The 21,206-nt window shown below is 39.6% G+C and overlaps 1 protein-coding gene across 1 annotated transcript in view; it reads right to left on the reverse strand.

Moving 5' to 3' along the window:
• RMDN2 (regulator of microtubule dynamics 2) overlaps positions 1–5,299 on the reverse strand; it is a 243,637-nt gene extending 238,338 nt beyond the window's left edge. Inside the window, exon 1 of the mRNA XM_081068408.1 lies at positions 5,177–5,299. The gene's annotated coding sequence lies outside the window, so the exon portion shown is untranslated. The remainder of the gene's footprint in view (positions 1–5,176) is intronic.
• Between the last annotated feature and the right edge of the window lie 15,907 nt (positions 5,300–21,206).

The following is a 21,206-nucleotide window of genomic DNA, read 5'->3' on the forward strand; positions in this document are numbered from 1 at the left end:
TTTCATCCTCCACATTCTATCACTCACCAAGCCCTGCCCATTTGTTCTATTAAATAGTTCTCTCAGCCATTTCTTCTCCTGTGTTCTATTTTTAAAGTCTAGTTCAAGGCCCTAGTCATCTTCTGCCTAGATGGTCACTTTTCTTGCTTTTAATGTACTCAGGAAGTCCATCCTCAAGTGGGGTGTCAAAGGGACCTCTCTAACACAGAGTTGACTATGGTATTCCTCTGCCTATACTGGTACAGTGACTCACACAAGGCTGGCTGAGCTCCCTTTCAGGGAAAAACAGGCCCTCTTTCATCTGTTCCTATCTACCTCTCCATTCTTATCATCCCGAAGCTGCTGCCTCCCACTTTATGCTTTAAACACCTCGTCCTTCACTGCACTCATGTTAAAACACTCCTGTGCTTTTCTTCATTCAGCTCCCTTTGCCTGAATTGCCCTTTCTAACTTTACCCCCAGCCTTTGTCTGGTTGTCTCTTACACTTTAAGCTTGGATTGGTGTCATCTTATTCAGGAACCATCTCTTGAGCTCTGATGCCATGCTCAGTAATCCTCCATTTCCTCTCCCAGTCTCCTCCACTTGGTTTGTATTAGCTCTATGAGTATATGGGCATCCTTTCCGGATCTGTTTTCCTGGAGGTCAGAGATTACATTTTTTACGTTTTTTTTTTTTTTTTTTACAACTCCATTATGAGTCTAGCAAAGTGACAGAAACATATTAGGCGCTTAATAAATATTTGATGCACCAGAATAATTTCCACTGAAAATGGATTTGCCAAGTCCTAGTGGCCTTCAGGCATGTAGGCATTCATTTACTCATTCAACAATAGAACATGTACTAAATATTTATATCCTATTTATCTAGCATTCTTGATCTCCCTGCTGTTTCAATATGCTGTAACTCCTTGAAATGCCTCAAATTCAATTTCACTCAGAAACACTCTCTTCTGAACTACAGAATCTGGCTTGTGCAAAATAACTGGTGATTTGGGAAGAGGCAAAGCTAGGATATCCCATATCCCTGTGAATATACAATCTGATATGATTATACACATCTGTAATATATGGCAATACAGAGTTTCAAAAAAAATCTTACAGCAAATGTAAATTAATTAAACACAAACTGAATACCTAAATTCTAGAGAACTCAGAGAGAAAAAAGGGAAGGTCAGAACTGGGTGAATTTAATGAGAATCAGCTACAGAAGTTAAGGTTTGTCATTAAGGTAGAGACTCATTGAACATGAATGGCTTAAGAGTCAGGAAAATAGTATTTTTGATTAAAGAATGACATGAGGAAAAGCAAGAAGATAAAAGCTCTATTGAGAAAACAGTAAGCTCATTTCCTTGACTGAACTACAGGATCTAAGCTAGGATATGAGAACAGCTGGTAAGCATGAAGGTCTGGCACAAAACAAACCTATCAAGTTAAAATTAGTCTTTAGGGATAACTGTGTGACAATCTGCAAATCAATTCCTTCTTCCATTCTTTCCCTGGGATGGGGATACGTTCTTGCTGTTCTTCCCATCTTGAAGTAGAATCTATTTACCTATCCCTTGAAATCTGGGATAGCCTATTACTTGCTTTGACTGATAGAATTTGACAGAAGTGATGCTGAGATACTTCCAGCCCTTGGGTGTGTGCAGGAGCCCTGGAAGCTTCTGCTTTTTCTCTTGGAACCCAACAACCATGTCATAACAAAATTTGGACTTCACCACTGAATAAAAAGAGGCCATGTGAGAGAGACCTGGAAGATAAGACACTGTCTTGGACAGATGGTCCAGCCTCAAGATGGATGGAATCACTAAGTGACTTAAGCTATAACAGATGGATTAGAAGAACCACCAGCAAACCTAGGCAACCCACAGAAACATGGGTTAAATTGCCTTGTGTTAAGCCACTAACTTTGGGAGTGCTGTTGTTATGCCATAATAAATAACTAAAACATCATCCTACACCTTTCACCTCCTTATACCACCCAATTTCAAACATCATGTGCCCTCCTGCTGAATAATAATAATGATGATAATAATAATAATAATAATAAAATCTAACCTTGAACACCTACTACTATGTCTGACATTAGAGCAAGAGTTTTACAGAAATGATCTTATCCTCATAATAATCCTAAGGGATGATGTGGTGGGTTGAATAGTGGTCCCCCAAAAGACAGGCCCCTGGAAAATGTGAATATGACCTTATTTGGAAAAAAAGGTCTTTACAGATGTAATTATTGAAGGGTCTCAAGATGAGATCAACCTGGATTATTTGGGTAGGCCCTAAATCCAATAACAAGTGCTCTTATTATAGACAGAAGAGAAGATACAGACAGAAAGAAGACCATGTGAAGACCAAGGCAGAGACTAGAGTGAATAGTCACAAGTCACAGAGTGCTTTCCGTCACCAGAAGCTGGAAGAGACAAGGATTAGAATCTCTTCTAGAACTTATGGAAGAAGCATAGCCTTGCTGACACCTTGATTTCAGACTTCTGATCTCCAGAACTGTGAAAGAATAAATTTCTGTTGTTTTAAGCCAAATTTGTGGAAATTTGTTACAGTAGCTCTAGAAAATTAAAACAGATGGCTTCTATTTTAAACCCATTTTACAGACGAAGAGACTAAGTTACTTAATGAGAAGATTAAATAACTTGACCAAAGGCACACAGTCACAAGCAGAGGGCTCAGGCTTGAATGTAAGCCATCTGTAGGCCTTCATCATACCTGTTATCTTGGACCAGTCCTACCTCTTTGCACTCTGTATCTATCTTTCTAGCATCCTACCAGTCAAAAATACCCAACTTGCAGCAAAGTGTCAGGAAAGGGTTTAATAATTCACACTATGTTATTAATTCTTAATACCAGTTTAGTGTTTTAACCCTCCTGGGACATCATATAATTCTGTTTTATTAGGAGAAAGAACAGAATGCACTGGAACATAGTGCAAATCATGAAGCTTTAAGTATTAATTACAGGCAGATGGAGGAGATATTTCACAACCAAGAAATTTGCCTTTGTTTCTCCTAACTTACCATGTAGTACTAGGTCAGATATGAGAGAAATTTAGAACCCACTAAACTATAAATTCTTAAAGGGCAGGATTCAAGTATAATATACAGGTGTTTCCGCTATAATGTAATATATACATAGCTGAAAACCTAAGGTCTACCAAAATTATGCACAAAAATGTAACAGGGATTATGGGGCTAGCTAGGAATCTTGGGACCCAAGGAATAACACAATGGTGAGTTCCCTGGGTTTTCTTTTTACCTCATATATCCCAGACCTGGAGCTGAAGAAGCAAGCAATCTCAGAAATGCCAGTGGCTACAGATGAAAAAAAAGACCCAAACAAAACCTGCTCTTTTTGCCAATGGACCAGGAAAGGGAAAACCTGGAAAGACAGAAGTTAAAACTACAATACCATTCATAATTATTCAAAAAAGTGATATACTTTGGTGTAAATATAGCAAACCATGTATAGCACTTATATGCTGAAGACTACAAAATGCTGATGAAAGAAATCAAGGAAGATTTAAATAAATGGAGAAACACACCATGTTCATGGATTGGGAGACTCAACGTAATACAGATATCACTTCTCCCCAGTTGATATGCAGGTTCAACAAAATTTCTATCAAAATCCCAGCAATTATTTTGTAGATATAGACAAGATTATTCTACAGTATATATGGGAAGCAAAGCAACATTGAAAAAAGAGTAAAATGGGAGGTACCAGTCTACCCGATTTCAAGCTATTTAATCATAGCTATAGTAATCAAGACTGTGTGGTGTTGGTAAAGGAACAGACACTTAGGTCAATTGCACACAGTAGAGAACCCAGAAATGGACTCACACAAATACATCCGATTGATTTTTGATGAAGACATTCAATGGAGGAAGGATAACCTTTTCAACAAATGATGCTGGAGGAATCAAATACCCATAGGCAAGAAGAAGGAGAAGGAGAAGGAGGAAAGAAACTTGATACCAAACACCTGATACAAAATTAACTCAATATGGACAACCGACTTAAATGTCAAATGTAAAACTATATAACTTTCATTTTTTAAAAAATAACATAGAAAATCTTTGGGAACTAGGGCTAAGGAAAGCGTTCTTAGACGTGATTACAAAAGCACAATCCATAAAAGAAAAAAATTGATTAATTGGACTTCATCAAAATTAAAAATGTTCACTCTATAAAAGACTATTGAGAGGATGAAAAGAGCTACAGAGCAGGGCTGAATGGGGAATCAAGTGGTTCTCTTGAAAGTAATGAAAAAAACTATGAAAGGTGAATTTTAGAAAAGAACTACATAAGTTTATTTAATACATTAAATACAATGTATAAACACATTCAAATATCATTGTCCTGCAGACATATGGAGATGTAGAATTAGAGAAAGGGTGTGAGATAAAAGCCACTTGAACAGTGGTGTTAGTGGGTGCTAGAGATGAAGACAAAGTCCCCAAAGTAATGAGTCATCATCTCAGATATGGGATCTGTGGGACTGGATTAGGTTCCTGCCCTTTTACCCAACAAGAAAAGAAGATTTTGATGGAATTGAACGCATGTGTGAAGACAAAATACTCCATTTTCAAAGGCTAGAGAAATAGATGGAGCAAAATCCAAGCAGAAATTTACATCAATGTTTTAAATGGAACACAATTAAGGTCAAATTCCCAGTCTTTCCCCTCACCAAGTCTCCTGCCTCATTATGTGATATGGTTGGAAGCATAGCCAAAGCCTTCTTCTAATTTTTCAGTGACATTATCTCAGGCTCTGTTTCCTCTAACCCAAAACTGTTAACTCTTACTTCTTCAGCTATCCCATCTCAAAAATAAATCCTTTGAGACCTCCACAGCTACTGAAAATTCCTCATCACAATATAACACCCACTACAGCAAATCCTTCCACAAGTTCTCTAGATAATTAATTTCATAGAATATTCAACTTTTGTTGGAATATTCTGCCAACAGCTCCAACTTGCCTAGTAATGAAATAAAGAACTGTGTTTCTTTTGCCAACTCTCTCACCACAAGATCATTTCAATAGAAGTTTAATTAATAGGAAGCAACACACAATAAATAATATCTGTAAGTGGCTAATAGAAATGGCAATTTCTAGTCCTGCCAAAATCCTACATCTTTACACATGCATTTTTTCCACTCACCATAGTGACTGATGAGGTAGAAAAATTTCCGGACGTGGCTTTCCCACTGGCTCCTGTTAGGGGTCCTCTAATGGATCCCTCCTGGCTCCCACCTTCTCCATTCATCATCAACCCTTCTAGAATACATACATATATAGCATTTCTGAGAAAGCTTCAGCCACATACACTCAGTTACGTAGGATCTTGAGAAATCTGCTCTTCCAACATCTTCATGGAAGAACAGATGAGAAAACCCTCTATTCTTTGATTGTGTAATCCCATTGGGCAATTCCCCCATTAAAGGTCACTCCAGTTCTCATCTGTTCTTGAAGCAGTAGATCTAGCACAATGGCGTGCCTCTGCCAGTTCCACCTTGGGCCTCTGGCTACTCGCTGCTAGTTTTCCACTTACATCTCCCTAGAACTCTGCTGCTGGCACAGTGACCTCAGCAGAAGGTAACATTTTCTTCTATTGTCACATGCCTTAATTCACCCATTCCATCAACAAGAGATAAAAGTAATCATAATTTTTAATATTAAAAATGACCCTACAAATCACTGATCCCAGGGTCCATGAAAAAAGTTAAATCTTTCACAGGGAGCCTCAAATTGGATCCGCTGTTTCCTATCTTTGCTTCCATCCCTCTGTAGAAATAGAGAAAGAACATTCTTCATCCATCGTGTTGCAAATATCTACCGTCCTCTAGGAAACTTTATCCCTCTGTTTAAGGGGGTTGTTCTTATCCTAAGATATGATCCTCCACCTCCAATTAGGGCAACCCAAGAGATATAATAGTTCACAGGAGTCTGTCCCCGCAAAGACTGAGTTGTTCAATCTGGAATAGTTTGAACCTTCATCCAAACCACACACACACACACACACACACACACACACACACACACACACACACTCATCTCTCCCAGAGCAAGTACAGTCAAAATCCCTTTTAAAGAAGAGAAACATTTCCCTAAAGAATACACAATCTACAGAGCTTGCCCCAGGTCACAAAGGAGATAGCATTTTTACATGATTGACAAGGAGATATTAATCTCTCTTTCCCATTCTTTTGATTCCAGACTTTGTCCAGATTTTTGCAAACAAACCAACCAACAAAGAAGCCCATTATGGCATCTTTAAGAATAACAGTGCCATTAACTTAATTGCTACTCTTTATCTTGCTTTTCTTTTTCTTGGACCAAATCTTATTCTAGTCAAGATTTCCTCCCATTCTAGTGTTGGAAATAGAGCAAAGACAAACAACAGAGAGGTGCACATTCCACCAAAGCCATTCTCTGCAGAACTGTTTTTTCTCTATTTTACTGGGTCTAGCTTCCCTGCAGGGCCTTTTTCCATCAGTCCACAGACCCCGTGTTTCTTCTGGGTTGTACCTTGTCCCCCACCAGTGAGACTCCATGGCTAACCTGGCAGACCATTGGTTACGCCTAGTTAGGGTTAAGTTACATGAGCTTTATTAGTATAGCTTTTCTTTCATACATTTTTCTAAAGCTGAGCTTGCTCTGTCAACAGCCTTTCAAAATTATCTTCTGCCAAAATCATCTTCTGCCTCTCACATTATAAATCCCTAGCCTTCTAAGTCCACACTTTCTAAGTCCCTTTTTTAGTTCCCATTTCCTTGTCAGATTTTACTTCTCATCCTCGGATAACTCTGATTTTTTCCAATTCTTCTGCTCATACCATTTTTTGTTGTTGTTATTGTTCCTGGAATTTCTCTTTTCCTGCCTTTTCCTTACTCCACATCTGTATATTTTCTTCAAGCCTCTTGACTGCTCTCTTAGAATATCTTCTCATTTCTCATCTGACAAACTAGTTCTCTGAGCTATTAAAATCCAGGAAATTTCCCAACCACCCCTACACACTCTAGAGCCAATAGCGACTGTTGTCTGGAGACAGTTCTATAGGACTCAAAATAAACATTACTTAATTGATCAGGACCTGATGGTTATGTTGCAGTGGTATAATATATGCATTACCTCAGTTACCTTCTGAACTAGAAATGTACTCCAGGGGCATTATTAATCAAACAAACAGCCTTTGTGGATAACCCAAGAATCTAACCACCACTTATAACATTCTCTGTTTGGAAAAATGAGGCCTCCATTGTAAATAACCACAAATAAACTTTGAAAATGACTAGTTCATACCTGGCATCTGTAGACATTGTTGTAATTTCGTACGCACATGCAAATTTCATCTATTGCAGGAAGCAGGAGATTTTCTTTTTCAAAGACCTGGATAGATCGGAAGATAGGCATTGCTGCAAAGTGGAGGAAGCCCCCTCGCTGATGATAATGACAATAAAACATTTATTATTGTGTATTTTCACCTTTTTATCACATCTAGGTTTCAATACCACCCTTGAGATTTTTAGAATAAGTAGCATGAATTTGGGCAAAGAGTAAACTATTTAGAGACGGGGACCTAGGATAAAGCCTGGCTCTGTTGTGTATTACACAGTTAGTTGGTCAAGTCACTTAATCCTTCTGAGCCTCAGTTTCCCTTACAATAAAGCCAGAGTAGTAACAACCGATAATACCCTCCCTGTCAAATTCCATGATTCTTCAGTGAGGCATGGCAGCAGGACTAGCTGTGAGCAGGGGTGGAGCTGCTGAGACAGGTTGGGGCTATGGTGACCACAGAAATTCCAACAAGCAGGTAGGGCATGGCAATCAAGGGAATTAAGTAATGTCCAGACATAATGCAGGCAAACATCAAGTCAGAAGGGAGAAGTGGCAGGATGTCCTCACCCGTGGTCAGAGCCAGAACAGAGTGGGTGGTATTCACCACCTCAGTATTTAATGGCGTCTCTACCAAAGCCAGGTTCTATCTCTTGGGAAGAGGACACAGCAGTGAAAATCATAAAAAGATAGACTAGATACCTAGATTGGGAATCCAAGGGTAGCCCTGTTCTATGAAAAAAGGACAGAGGAAGTTTGGAAATAGGTGGCAAACTCTCATGACACTCTAAGTGGTTTAATTGTCATTCAAGACAAATCAATAATTCTAACAATCATCCCTGAGACCTCATGCCCGCAGCAAAAGAAACTTGGAGCCTGACACTGAGGCATACACATTACGAGGGCACAGTATAGGTTATAGGAATATATGTGGAGTCAGCAGAGGGTGGTTTGACAAAACAAACATTTTCCAGTAGAGTTAAGGCTGACTTATCAGTTAGCTCAGTCTGTGGGATCTCTGTCCGGTGCTCACTGCCAGAGTGGGTGGGCCCTTCTTACTGTGGCCTTGTGGCCACAGATCCCTTTGCTCCTACCAGTTATTCTGTAAATGCTGGGTGCCATGGCACCTTGGGGGTGGATCAGCACACAGCAGGCACTAACAAGTGTCAGATGAGTGCATGGACAGAGGATTGAATAATGAATGCAGCAAGTTTAAGTGCACGCGTGACAAGTGGGGATCCAGATGAAGTAGACTTTTGTACAAAGAAGAGCCTGTACATTTTCTCTCATGTAAATGCATCTTAAGGATGTTGTCTCATCCTTCATAATTAAACCTGCAGATACCCTTTGTCCTTTGCTCTCTGCACTTAGTAAGATAGAATGCAGCCCTTAAGTGCATTTGAAAAGCCATGTAGGAAAAGACAAGCAAGCTTAGAAGAAGTCCATGAAAGATGGGAAACCAACTGACAACAAATTCAGAGTTCTTATTTGAGGCCAGGCAAAACTAGTAAACAAAAAAATGTGTTAGGCAGAGAGTTAATCACTTAGTTAATACCTTAATATCCATTTGAAAATGACTGGTTCTTCAGACCTGACATATCTCTTTTGCAATGCATTTACAGAGGAGTGTAATATAGTATGGAATGCAAGGTGTCTGATCTTGGCTCACTGGTGATTATGTGAGGAATGTGAACTAGACTGGTGAGGTCTGCCCTGGAGCCCTGCGGGACCCAAACCTGCGTGTGTGCCTCAATGAGTCCCCATCTCGGGAGAGGCATGTAAACCTGTGCTTCCCCAGCACTCAACCCCAGCAAAGGGACCTCCACATTTCCTAATTAGGTTATACTCAATGTTCACAGGCTGGTGATGGATGAGATACTGAAGTGTAATCACAACTGATATTATTCACGTCCCAGGAATGTGTAGCAAGGCTGCTCTGCTAGCTCCAGCAGAAAACAATGGTGCAGTTGACAAGTAGTTTTTTACATTTCAGATTCTGGTCTGGATTTCTTCCCTCTGTTTGCTCATAATTGCACAACAGGTATCTAGAGAGGAGAAATAAGCACGCTATACGTTCCATTTCCTGGTTGTTTGTGGCTTATTAAGTCACATAAGACTGGCACAGTCTTCCTGTTAGATGTTCAGAAATGGGGCCAACTGGGCAGCTTCTGCACCTGCCTTGAGATGTGTGGTGGTTGCCTAGAGAGCTAGGTAACCACAGAAAAGCCAATTAACTTAATCAACAGGTCTGGTGCCAGACATGGTGGTAAAATAAACGAGGGAGATAAACTGCCGATGCTGAAATGGTTAACAATCAAGTGAAAAAAGACAAAACACAAGTCAGATGCAACTCAAGACTAGAATAGAGGGATAAATAGTGGTAAGATTAACTCTGACTAAAGGGTGGAGGACTACCAAAGTGGAGCCTTGAAGGGTGAGTAAGAGTATGTGAAGGAGGAGTACATTCTAGGATATAAGAAATGGGATGGAGCAATGGGCAAGGAGCTGCAATAATACCGAGAAGGGACAGTAGCCCAGCAGACAGGGCCTCACTTCCTCACAGGAGAGGTGAGCCCTGAAGGATGAGGAGATGGTAGTCAGATAAGGGAGAAGCACATTCTAGAAAGAGGAGACAGCAATGCCCACACAGATTGGTGAAAGAATAGCGCAGTTTTGAATACCACCAATAACTCAGTATGTTTGGAATCTGAGGGCGATTTAGAAGATAAGCCTGAAGAAGTAGACAAGGGCCAGGGCACTACAGTTTTTCTGTTGTTGTTTTATTTTTTAGCCAGCTAAGTGCTTTTTATTTTATCCTGATGGCTATGCGAAGCCACGTGAGGTGCTCCAATCTATCTGATTGATGACTAACTGGATCTGGGGAGGGGGTACATAGATGAAAGATCCAGGGGAGACATGATGAGAGCTTAAACCAGAAATATAACTGACACTCAAGTCAGCTCATGTCATCTTATAGGTTTCACCAGGCAGAAGGAAAAAAATGTAATAATTCTCCTAACTAGTTAGTAATACTATTTTCCAAAGATCACTCTCTACCTTGTTGCATTATTTATGCAAATGTTATCTTCTCTATTAGATTATGAGTTTCTTAAAGAAAGGTCAGAAAATTTCATGTCTAATTCAACTTTGTGTTACTCACACTTTCTAGCACAGGTCTTACACATGTTAACCATTTTCTAAATATGTGTTGAATGAACAGAAAACATAGACTTGTGTAGGGGAAGAAGAAGGGAAGTGGTGCCAGGGTCACTATTTAAGCCAAGACATAGTCCTTCCACTACTTGCTGTGCAGAGACGTCACTTTCCCTGTCATCCTGCACTTCCTTCAGACAGTTGTGGCCACCAGAGACCTTCAGAGAAGACTTCAGAAAGTCCCTGCTGCCCACCTTCCTAGTGGTGATGGGCAATAAAGTCTACAGCATTTCTAGAAGGTTCCAAAGACTGCTAGACGTACACCTGCCAGTGCAGGGCAAAAGTGAACAGGAGTTTCCTGTCAACACTTCAAGGTATCCACTCACCTATTTATTGCTACCTAAGAGTTCAGGTTCACCAGGAATCTCTCAAGTCATCCATTTCCAAACCGTGTTCCAAAGCCAGCAGTGTTTTGTATACTGAAGGTGTATAGCAATATAGACTATAGCATAGGACATTACATTTCACTGTCATGGCTCCTTAGGCTCTTCTTCACTGTGTCACTTTCTAAGGCTTTCCTTGGTTTTGATGACCTTGGCAGTTTTGAGGAGTACTGGTCAAATATTTTGTAGAATGTCCCTTAATTAGGAATTGTCTGATGTTTTTCCCATGATTAGAACATGGCTCTGAATTTGGGGGAGGAGGATCTCAGCGGTAAAATGTCCTTCTCATCACAACCTCTCATGTCTGCATGCTATCAACGTGATCTATGATTCTGATGTTGACCTTGATCACCTGGCTGAGGTAGTGTTTGTTAGGTTTCTCCACTGTAAAGTTACCTTTCCCCTAACTTTCTATATTATATTCTTTGAAAGGAAGTCACTCTATGCAGCCCGCAGTTAAGGAGTGGGGTGTTATACTCTACGTCTTTGACAGAGAACTGTTTACATAAGTTATTTGGAATTCTTCTGCAGGGGAGATTTGCTTTGTCCCCCATGTATTGATTTGTTCAATCATTTATTTATACCAGTACTGATTCATGGATATTTATTGTGTGCTTTGGGTTAAAACCCAATACTACTTTGTTTTGTTGCTCAGACTGTTCCACCTTTGGCCATTGAGAGCTTTTTCAGTTGGCTCCTGCGTTGTTTAAAATACTCTAGTCATTGTGGGGTGCTGTTGAGGACCTCCTTACTTTCTAGAACTACAAGATGTTCAGGCTCATCTTGTATATTTCCTGTCCTAATCCTACCCAGTCCTAGAATCAGGTATTTCTCCATGGAGCCCTGGTTCTTTTACTGGAGAATGGTACTAGAGACCAGGATCTGGATGTGCTGGATACTTCTGGGGTGCTGTTGCTTCTGGCCCTCTCAGATGACATAGGAAGAATACACATATGTGCATATTAACCCATGTATGTACACATACATTTATAAATAGATCTATCTAAAAACTATATTTATCTATATTAAGCTAAGTATGGGTTCATACTGATGTCTCCGACTCTAACCTACTATCACATGGATCATTCTAGCCTTCTCCCCTCGCTTGTCTATTGTCTCTCCCCTACAGTGACAAATCTGGCTCCCACCATCAGTCATTCATTACTTAATTGTTCAATTCCAATGTACTATAGAGTGCTTACAAAATTGTTAGCCCATAACCTTGTAGAAACTAACTTTATAAACTAGAATGCTTATGTACAATTCCTTTTGTCTTTAATTTTACAGACTTCATTTATTTCCAAATTTACTTAGGTCAGCACTTTTCCTCCACTTCCATCAATGAGATTGTTCATGAATTTAGAATACAGTTAGATTCTTTTGTCATATTTTGCATTCCATTCTGGGATCCTACAACTTTCTAAAGGATTTTTAAAATATTCAGAATGGAGGGTCACCCTTTGTCTGTAAACTTTTCTTGGTTTTGGCAAGTGTGTAATGTCATTCATCTACCATTTTTACACCAACATAGAGAATAGTTTCACCACACTAAAAAAAATAGGTTTACCTATTCAACTCTTCTCTCACCCAAGTCCCTGGCAACCAGTAATCTATTTACCATCTCTATAAGAGTTTTGCCTTTTCCGAGATGTCATACAAATGGAATTATATAGTGTGTAGCCTTGTAAGATTGGCTTCTTTCATTTAGCAACATGCACTGAAGATTCATCCATGTCTTTGTGTGGTTTGATATCTCAGTCTGTTGCATGAATGTACCACAGTTTATTTAGCCATTTACCAATTGAAGGTTGCTCCTAGTTCTTCGCAATTATGAATAAAACTACTATAAACATCCTCACACTGGTTTTTGTGTGGACATAAGTTTCAACTCTGTTGGATGAATACTTCGGTTGCTAGGTCTAAGTTTAACTTTATAAGAAACCACCAAACTGTTTTCCAAAGTGGCTGTTACCATTTTGAATTCATACCAGCAATTCAATGAGAGTTCCTGTTGCTTCACATTCTTGCCAGCAAATAGTATTATCAGTTTTTTTTCTTTTTAAGGGGGATTATTTTAACCACTCTAATAGGTGAATAATAATATCTCATTGCTGTTTAACTCTTTTTAAAATATTTAAAGTTTGTCAGAGATGGGGAGTAAACTTAAAAACTAAACAAAAATTCAGAGTCACTGGCATTGAGAACAGCTTTGAAACAACTCAGGTTATAGGAAAAGAGGTGTACCTTTTTGGGGTCATATCAGAAATTTGGTGTAGAATGGAATAGAATTTCATTCTACAGAAGTAAATCCATGTCTATATGGTCAGTTTATCTATTGCAAAGGAAGCAAGAATTTACATTAGAGTAAAGACAGTCTATTCAATAAATACTACCGGGAAAACTGGACAGATATATGCAAAAAAAACTGGACCACCTTCTTACACCATATACAAGAATAAACTCAGAATAGATTAAAGACTTAAATGTAAGACCTGAAATCATAAAATTCCTAGAAAAAAAACATAGGAATAAACTCTTTAGTAATACTTTTACTGATATATCTCTTCAGGCAAGGGAAACAAAAGAAAAATAAACAAATGGGACTACATCAAATCAAAAATTTTTTTCACAGCAAAGGAAACCATCAACAAAATGAAAAGACATCCTCCTGAATGGGAGAAGGAGGTAGTTGGGGTACGGGCTTTGGGTTGATTGCTTTGCTCTCTCTGGAAATTAGCTGACCCTGGGAGGGACAGTCCCTTCCAGTATCAGCAAGGCCCCAAGACATCAAAGCATGAGAATAAAAATACGTGCTTAAAACTCTCCACCTTGCTAGTCTTTATTGTTGGGTCTATTTTCACTGGTGCCACCTGAGACTGCCCTCAGTCTCTTCCCCTGTAACCTCCTTGGTTCTTGAGGTCTGAGCAACATCAGCCTCTCCGAATGCTTGGGACAAACTTTCCTTCTTCAAATCCTAGTAAGATGAGGCTGCAAAGGGCTCCTGAACACCTGTCTTGTACTTCATGCTTTGCAAGTCATGTCAAGTGCACCTGTTATGTGGTCCCATGTGACCCCTGGAGGTGGGGGGAGTCCTCTTTCCCTTTTACTGCCATTTAACATTGTTCAAATCTTTCTACTTGCCTGAGCATTTAACATTTACAGATCCCCCCTTATCCATGTGTTATCTTCTGTTTCCCTTTTTCTTTGTCCAGCTTTGTGTGCTATTGTTTCTCTTAGGCCACTCCTGATGCTTCATTCAGTCAACACATATTTGTTGCACACGAACTCTGTGACAGGAATTGTAGCAGATTTAAGGGACACAGATAAGACTATCCCTGGGGGATAAGAAGAATGATCTGAACATACTTTTTGAGGTTTGATAATAAGCCAGTCACATTCATAAGAACTGTTTCACTTAATCTTCATACCCACTTTCAAGATACATTCCAAGATAACTTTGTAAAGACTCTAGTCATATTGGATTAGGGTCCACACACACGATCTCCTTTAAATTTACCTCTATTCTCTCCAAAAACAGTCACATTCTGAGGTTTTGAGGATCAGAACATTAACATATGAATTTCGAGGGGATACAATTCCTTCCAATGTTGGAATCCTACCCATTTTTCTAATCCCTCCTCATATGTTTTCTCTTCAAGAAGCCTAAAATTTTACCAGTTGGAATCTCTCTTTCCTTGTAAGGCTTTTGCTCCAGTCTACCACTTAACAGAAGGCCCTACTGGAGTATAAGCTTCTTGAACAACTGAACTATGTCTTGTTTTATAAGCTGTGTCTTATTATACCTCCTAATTGTATACAGCTTGATGCTTTATTCAGAGTAAAACCTCAACAACTATTCAGTAGATAAATGAATAAACTATGGTACATCTAGACAATGGAATATTATTCAGTGCTAAAAGGGAATAAGCTATCAAGCGGTGAAAAGACATGGAGGAAACTTAAATGCTTATTACTAAGTGAAAGAAGCCAATTTGAAAAGGCTACACACTGTATGTTTCCAACTATATGACATTCTGGAAAAGGCAAAACTATTGAAAAGATCAGTGGTTGCCAGGAATAAGAGAGAAGGGCTTCCAGCTGGAAGCACAGAAGATTCTGGAAGCAGTGAAACTATTTGTATGATACTATAGTGATGGTCACATGTCATACATTTATCTAAACTCACAGAATGTACACCACCAAGAGTGAACCCTAACAAACTATAGACTTTGGGTGATTCTGTGTCAATGTAGGCTCACTTATTGTAACAAATGTACCATTCTGGTACAATATCCTACACACATTCTGGTGTAGGATGTTGATAGTAGGGGAGGCTGTGTGTGTGTTGTTTACGATAGGAGGGCAGAGGGTATGTGGAAACTCTGTACTTTTTGTTGTGAACCAAAGATCACTCTAAAAAATGAAGGAAAAAATATACATATATGTAATTTATCATGTTATAAACGATCTATACATTTATTTTTTTAATTTTCAATTACAATTGACATTCAATATTATTTTACATTAATTTCAGGTGTACAGCATAGTGGTTAGACATTTATATAATTTAAGAAGTGATCCCCTTGACTAAGCCAGCAGCCCCCTGGCATTATACATAGCTATTACCATACCATTCCTTATGCTTTACTTTACATCCCCATGACCATTATGTAACTACCAATTTGTACTTCTTAATCCCTTCACCTCTTTCACTCTGCCCCCTAACCAACAAATATATTTTTTAATTGAATTGAATTTTCTGCACAACCGTCACATATTTATAAATCTGGGTGTATAAATCTTTGGGTTTTCAATAAATCCTGATTTCCTTTATAGCTAACTAGATCATTAGCCTGACAAGGGATAATAAAGCAATTAAGGAAGAGAATGTTGTCTCAGACTTGGACATTCCTCCATCTTAATCCTTATATTTGGCTATTTCAGGACAGTATGAACCTCAGAGTAGGCAGCCCACCTCCAAAGCAATGTTAACTATACTCCAAGGTGGTATAAAACTTTGATTAGCTAGAATGCTATGCTAAAGAACTAGGGTTCTAGTTCCCTGGTTCTATAGCTCCTGAGTGTATCCTCCCTGCTAAGCCTGCCCCCCTTCAAAGAAAGCACAGCGTTCTCTGAGGATAGCAGTGTTTACCCATTGTTGCTGTGATATGGGTGTGTGCTTCTGGGGTCCACTGCTAAAGAAATAAATACCAGAACCCACTGTAAGTGCTGCTGCTGGCAAAGAACGAATATCCAGAGGAGCTGGGGCTCTGAGCTGACAAATGGACAACAAAAAAATCCCTCTTAATGGGAGAGAGAGGAGGAAGGGGAGGAGTGAGGAAGAAAGAGAAGGTCAGGGGAGGCTGGAGATCCTCCACCACCATGAAACTCACTAATCAAGTGCTTGTCCTCACTGACACCCTCTATGGAGGCCGTTTACTGGGCTGTGAAGACCTGTGCCTAGTATAGGTGCACTCAGACCACATGGCCCCACCCTATACAACAAAACGTCCAATGATCGCCCTATCCCAAGGCCTCACTAATCAAGTGCTTGTCCTCACTGACACCCTCTATGGAGGCCGTTTACTGGGCTGTGAAGACCTGTGCCTAGTATAGGTGCACTCAGACCACATGGCCCCACCCTATACAACAAAACGTCCAATGATCGCCCTATCCCAAGGCCTCACTAATCAAGTGCTTGTCCTCACTGACACCCTCTATGGAGGCTGTTTACTGGGCTGTGAAGACCTGTGCCTAGTATAGGTGCACTCAGACCACATGGCCCCACCCTATACAACAAAACGTCCAATGATCGCCCTATCCCAAGGCCTACTTCAAATGCCGCCTCTTCCATCAGGCAATCCTGATCACCCTAACCGGAAGCCAGCTCTCTACTTATTGATCATCTCACCATGGTTTCAACTGTGTTCCTCAGAGCCTGTGGTCACCAGGGAGGAATTTCAAGAAACTCGTTGATGAAAGGGGAGAGGCATAGGAGGGGAAGGAATCCCCACTACAGGTCAGCCAGAACAGCTGTGCTTTTGCCTGTACCATTCATCAGATCAGGGTTCTTCCTGTGATTCCACTTAAAAAGGGAAAAACTTCAAAACCACTCATGTACAGCGAAATATCACTCTTACTGGACCATCCATCCCAAATAATCCAGATGGTCTCAATTTAGATAGATAACATATCAGGAGCTGTATTCCTACTTGGCATTTGAAAAACACCATGGAGTTGATGACATTTATCATGTACTGTCCTGTAATAATACTTGTGTGCTTGTTTTATGATCTTTACAAATTTTAAACTGCTTAAATGTAGGAAGCGTATTTCTCTGCATCTTTTAGAGTATTAGCTACAGTGCCTTACACTCTGGTGTTCAACAAATGTAAGATGAGTGACGATAAGAATGTTAGGTCATGTTCACTAGCACAATTTGTGCAGTTCACGCCAATGTGATTTACAACATAATGGAATGAATGTGCAAAATTCTTTGCTTTCTAGAGAGACCTACAACAGAAAACAACTGATAAAGTTAGGACTTCACAAACCAAAAAGGAAGTCTTAGACCACTCTAGGAACAGAGATTTTAATACTGGGTCACAAAGGAGACCACGCTTATCTTTGAAGAAGCTCAGCATTCAGTGTTCATTTGTATAAATCTCACAGAATTTCTGGGTGAAAGTGCAAAGCTGAGGGTTACCAAGTGTTGACTCTTGTGTGGGTCCCTAATTTGCTTAACATGTCCTCCTGCTCAATTAGCCAGACCATAGTCAGGGGTACCTCAGTGTCTCTGGGGCGTTAAGATGAAGGCCTTTTTCCATGTTCAGTAAAGCAGGTTTGGAAAGATGAGAGAAATATAGGTCAGCCCAGGAGAAATGCCAACATTATTGGCCCAATTCCTTGGCACAGAGTGGGCACTAAATAAATATATGTTGAATGTGTGAAATGGCTCTCCTTCCCTCCTGCTCCAACCTGTCCAGTCAGTAGTCAGGCAGCTCAAAGCACTCTCAAGGCCGCAAACCCACCTATCTACTATTCTTCTTGAGGAAAATGCCACAACCATTATTTCTAGAGAATTGACAACAAAGGCTAATAAATGGGCTTTGGAGTATCCACTACGCCTGGAGGGAGAGGTGTGTTCCAGAGTCTGGTACATTGGCAGGGTGAGGGGCAGCAAAAGATCTGGCCTTGAGTTTAACTGACCTTGGGGCCTTAAGAGTAGGAAGCTATTGTCAGATGTGGTTTTCAAACATCCCTATGGAATGTTCTCTATGAAGTAAATGTAAAGACAGTCCTAGGTGTCCCCCACAGCACATTTCCTGGTTTCTTTGTGTGAGTTCAAATTAAGATGGTCTATCCTTCATGCACACGGACTTCTGACACTGGGTGACACGATAAAGAAGACATAAGAAAGGCAGAGACAGTGAATACATGTACCTGTAGGATGCGAGTATGCTTCGTGCATGTATTGGGAAGAGCTATATAGGTACATGTCCTTCTGTATGTGTATGAATGCATGTAAGGGAGCAGAAGATATGGGGTTATCATTGCAGACCTCTCTCTTCCCCTCTTGTTTCCTTCATCTTGTTTCTCTTTAAACCCAGAACGTTAACTGAAATAATCACACTTCCTGCTCATCTTATAATCACTGTCATAGCTCTATAATGTTCATTTTGACAGGTACTAAAGAGGATGAACAAAGAAACTGGACAATACAGCTGTCTGGATGTGCTACCAGGTATACAAATGAAGAAGTTTCAGAGAAAGAATTAGTAGAGATTGAAATCTATATAAACCAAGTTATCACTATCTGCATGACCTTGAATGAATCACAGACCTTCCTCTAGTTCATTCATTACAGCATTGTAGTATTCAACAAATAATTATCATGTGCCAGGTATTTATACTAAGTACTTCGTTCATTCATTCATTTTTTTAATGAATATTTATTAAGTCCTTTCTATGTGCCAAGCACTGATCGAGTTGTTGAGGTGTAGCAGTGAGTAAAATACACAGAGTTTTCGCCTTCAGAGCTTACTTTCTAGTGGTACGGGGTGGAGGAGATAATAAAGAAATAAATATTCAATATGGTGCCTGATAAATGTTAGGAAGAATAAAGGGGGTAAAGAGATAAAAGGGCCATTATATAGGTTGTATTGGAAGGCCTCTGGGGAGCTAACATTTAGCAGAGGCCGAAAAAAGCTAAGGCGATGGACATACAGGTATCTAAAGAAAGAACAGGACACAAAGAATACAATAAGAAGGACTCATTATAAGCATTTTAAGTTGCCTCAAATCCCTTCCAGAAAGAAACAAAGAGCAAATCACTCAAAAGGGCCTTATCTACCAAACATGGACAATCTAAGACAAACAAGAAATGAGATGAACGCAATGGGTTTTTTAAAGCATGGAACGCTATATAAAGTAATGTATTTTTGGTCACTGGTTTCCAGTCAACAATCAGGATTGACTATACATCTATATTTAAAGGTCTTATCCACAAATACAATTGGTGCTGCCAGAGTTCTAAAGCTAATTCAAATGCCAAAGGGTCCTTGGATTTGGTGGTAACTGCGAGTTACTGGCTAACCTGCGATATGCTAGGCCTGCTGTCTGCATGCTCATAGTCTCAAAGTGCACCATTTCCTGTCGCATTTGATTAGGTGAAACTGAAATCTCCTAACCAAGATGTGGTCTGAAGTTCTTTATTTACAAGGAAGTCACTGCTTAGAAAATATCTTAGCTTTTGGCAATTGTTCAACCAAATTCATTAGCACTGGTTAAATTTATTTCCAGGAGTGGTGAAATTCTAATTGGGTAGCAAGGAGGGGAATCCTCCAGCTACAAAGACATTCTTGTTCAAAATGTTCTAATCTTCCAGATTCTCTTATATTTTTTCCTTAAATCTAACTTAGGGGGATAATCGAGAACATGCACACACAAATTCAGTCTGAATGTGGCATTTTGGAGGAAAAACCCAGCTGAGTACACATGAGTGTTTCAGCTTTGCCAGAAGACAAATAGTTATGCATTATACATGGACTATAAAGACATTTTTTGTAAGCCTTACTTTAAAATGTTTGCGTTTTAGAACTTAAAATGTTCCACGTGTTTAGTATTTCTTGTTCAGCTAGACTAAAGAAAAGTGGTTGAAAATTTAGTCTCAGCATACATGTGGTATATTTCAGTAATGTTTAATACATTAATATTTCTGTAGCTGTGGAGTTTGTGAACACAGCTTTTACACTCATTGCTGGTTTAATCAAGGGGTTACTTATTCATAAAATATTTATTGAGTACCTACTACGTGCGAGGCCCCATTTTAGGTATGGAACATACAATAATACACAAAGTCCACATTTTAGAGGAAACAGGCCACAAATGAATCTATAAATAAATGTAATGTCAGGTAAGGAAGAAAGTCTTCAAACTTTAAGCTGGGAAATGGAAGGTGGGAGGGGCCGCTATTTGAGAGGAATAGTCTCACCCCTGAAGTCTCATTTGAATAAAGACCTTAATTGATTCTTTTTTTTTTTTTTTTTTTTTTTGGTTATCAAGGGGATGAAGTAGTCTGGCAGATGGAGAGCCCCAGGCACTGTTGGAGTTCCTGGAAAGAACCTGACAGCTTTGTGGCCATGTCAGAGTGAATGAGAGAGAAAACTAGTAATTGGAAATGAGGTCTTACATAAAACCACATGTCATAGGGTTCCTGGTGCCCCTGAAGTGGAAAGACCACTGAGTTCACACTCCAGCTTCATTTCTTGGAGGTTCAAGCAATGATAATAAATTGCAAGGAAAGTCTGCTATCAAACTATAGTCTCTTTACTGTACGTAAAAATGAATATTTGCTGTTTCAGTTTCTGGGCCTGTTTACCTATGCATTCCTTCCACCTGAAATGTCCTTCTTCACTCCTGTTCCTATTCAATTTCTCCTTTATTTCAAAGCTTAATTTAAGCTCTGCCTCCTGTAAGATTCCTCCCCCAACTTTTCTGGTTGACACTGAATGGCTCTTCTGGCTCAGTGACCTGAGGCTTTTATAGAGGACTTCCTCACCAATAGATTGGTGTTCAGGGGAACCCCAAAATTGAATGGGAAACAGTTTATGTGTAACTCTCTGTGCGTGTTTTCCTGACAAGAGTGCTTATAAGTCCCATGAGATTTAAAAATCAGTCTGTGATTTAAAAAGATTGAGAACCACTGCTCTTGACCAGTGCTTCTCAAACATCCAATGGACACTCAAAAACTATCTACAT

This window comes from Rhinolophus hipposideros (assembly GCF_964194185.1).
Source record: "Rhinolophus hipposideros genome assembly, chromosome: 12".
Lineage (NCBI taxonomy): Eukaryota > Metazoa > Chordata > Mammalia > Chiroptera > Rhinolophidae > Rhinolophus > Rhinolophus hipposideros.